Here is a 2,500-nt window from a genome sequence, read left to right as displayed (position 1 = left end):
CCTGGACAACCAGACACCATGGACACTGCGCCTCCCCAATCAGATGACATCGCCACGCCGGCAAGCTACGCGGATGCTGCGACGCCGGTTTTATTTCCCAATTCCCAGGATCTTACAGAACCTACGCGTAAGCGCCCACCCTCCTCGCCAGTTAAAGACGACAATCCGTCCGCAAAAAAGACTGTAGTCAGCGAGAAGATTGCAGTTTTTGAAAAGGCCTTCCTTCAGCGGCGGGTCTAATTTGCAGGTCGCAGGTCGCGGGTTGCAGGTCATTGTTTCACCAATACAGAAAGTATCCTAAACATTCATAAAAGCTAACCTTAGGCCCAAAAACTTTTGTTTAGGCCTAATTGGGCCTAAGGTTAGCTTTTAAGAATGTTTAGGACACTTTCTGTATTGGTGAAACAATGACCTGCAACCCGCGACCTGCAACGTGCGACCTGCAAATTAGACCCGCCGTTCCTTCAGGCAGTAAAAGAACGCGGCCCAGCCAGGACGAAACTTATGCATCACATGGATGGGGACCGTTTTTATACCATTCGTTCTTTTTATCTTCAGCATCTTCTCGGCAACTTACAGGACGCGGATCCTCGCAAGGTATCTCGAAACAATGTAAATGAGAAGAAAAAGGAAAAATGGCAGACCTTGAAAGGAAGTCTTAAACAGGACGCCTTCGCCCGTCTTATGACCGTCTGTGAAGATCTTCGCAGGGATCAACCTGAACTATTTTGAACGATAAGTTTTATCAGTTTACTCTCCCCTTTTTGTTACGATTACGTTAGTGTTACGACATAACTTAGTTTTTTCCCTTTTACTCGTCATTGTGGCTGTCTCGCTAGTTTCCCTCAACGTCAACGGCATAGCCGAACGCCAAAAGCGGGTCAAAGTTTTTGAATATCTGAAATCCCTTAATTTTGATTTATTCTATTTTTGCAAGAAACACACCTTGCCAACTCCCTTTCCGGTAAGGCTTGGGAGAATGATTGGGGAGGCCAGTGTGCGTGGTCTCCGGGATCAAATAGATCGGCGGGAGTTGCTCTACTTGTTCATCCGAACAGTTCGGTGAAAATCGCCGATTTTCACACCGATTTAGCCGGCAGGATCATTACTGCCAAACTCGAATTTGACCAATGTTTTTTTCAAGTTGTCAACGTGTACGCGCCAAACATCCACGCAGAACGTGAATTATTTTTTGACAATCTCTGGCGCTTTCCATTTCCGAATCTCGACACCTTTGTGGTCGGTGATTTTAATTGTGTTCCAGATATTCAGCTGGACAAATGGGGCGGCGATGACAGCTTTGGAGACAGGGCTGTCACACAACTCCATGCGTTCACCGATTCTTTAAATTTAGAAGACTTTTATCGCGTTAATTTCCCTACCGGGCGTATGTTTACATGGGTTAACGGCCCTCACAGTGTGGGCTGCCGGCTAGATCGGTTTTATACTCCTAAGGCTTGGAGATCACGCATCACCAAGTTTAAGTGCAACTCCTTTGGGTACTCAGACCATCATATAATTAGTGTAAAGGTCACACTCGGAAATTCAAACCCGAGGGGACGTGGCGTCTGGAAAATTAACACTCAGCTGTTAAAATCAGAATCTTTTTGTTCAGCTGTAAACAATTTCTGGCCGGCCTGGCAGGACAACAAACCGGCTTTCACCGATCCGCGGATCTGGTGGGACGCTGGTAAACTACGAACGAGGCGTTCGGCAAGGTTGCCCGCTATCACCGCTACTGTACTGCTTGGTAGGTGAAACCTTAGGTCAGGCGATTCGCCGTGACGAAACTATCGAGGGAATTCAAATCCCCGGTTCAAACCAACAACAGAGCAAAGTGTCACAGTACGCTGATGACACCACGCTAATTTTAGCTAACGATTATTCCATCACACAATGCTTTCACATTATCAATATCTTTGAAAAGGGATCTGCTTCGCGCCTTAATGCAACAAAAACCGGGGGCTTGTGGATTGGCCGATCAGCCGGTCGGCCAACCGGCCCTGTAAACATCACATGGGTAACAGACAAGCCTAAAATCCTTGGGTTGTATTTTGGTAACGAAAACCTGGATCACGCTAACTGGGATAATCGCTTATCTAAATTGCTGAATCGCCTTGACCTTTGGAAACAACGCACTTTGTCGCTACGCGGTAAAGCGCTAATTACCAACATTCTGGGAGCCTCCGCACTCTGGTACACAGCTTCAGTCTACCCGATGCCAGAATGGGTTCACACAAGAGTTAATAAAGCGATCTATGACTTCTTGTGGAACAGCAAGACATAACTGGTGGCGAGGTCGACATGTCAGCTCCCCTTAGCTCAAGGAGGTAGTTGTTAACCCGCAAGAGAAGGCCCGGGCCCTAAAATTGCGTTGGGTTCCCTGTATAGGGGACCTAACGTGCGCCTCTAAGTGGGTCTATTTCGCTAGATTCTGGATTGACCTGGCCTTGAGTCGTAAGACGAAAAGCTGGTCTTTCCTGCGGTCAAACGCTGTACC

The 2,500-nt window shown here is 47.4% G+C and overlaps 1 long non-coding RNA gene across 1 annotated transcript in view; it reads left to right on the top strand.

Moving 5' to 3' along the window:
• LOC138007095 (uncharacterized) overlaps nt 1-2,500 on the top strand; it is a 5,131-nt gene that overhangs the window by 1,438 nt on the left and 1,193 nt on the right. The window contains exons 2-3 of the long non-coding RNA XR_011123996.1: nt 1-292; nt 2,160-2,500. The exon at nt 1-292 is cut by the window's left edge and continues 968 nt beyond it; the exon at nt 2,160-2,500 is cut by the window's right edge and continues 1,193 nt beyond it. This is a non-coding gene — a long non-coding RNA (uncharacterized lncRNA). The remainder of the gene's footprint in view (nt 293-2,159) is intronic.

The sequence above is a fragment of the Montipora foliosa genome, chromosome 6, assembly GCF_036669935.1.
Source record: "Montipora foliosa isolate CH-2021 chromosome 6, ASM3666993v2, whole genome shotgun sequence".
NCBI classification, from domain to species: Eukaryota; Metazoa; Cnidaria; class Anthozoa; order Scleractinia; family Acroporidae; genus Montipora; species Montipora foliosa.
This window is presented reverse-complemented; position numbering and strand designations above follow the sequence as displayed.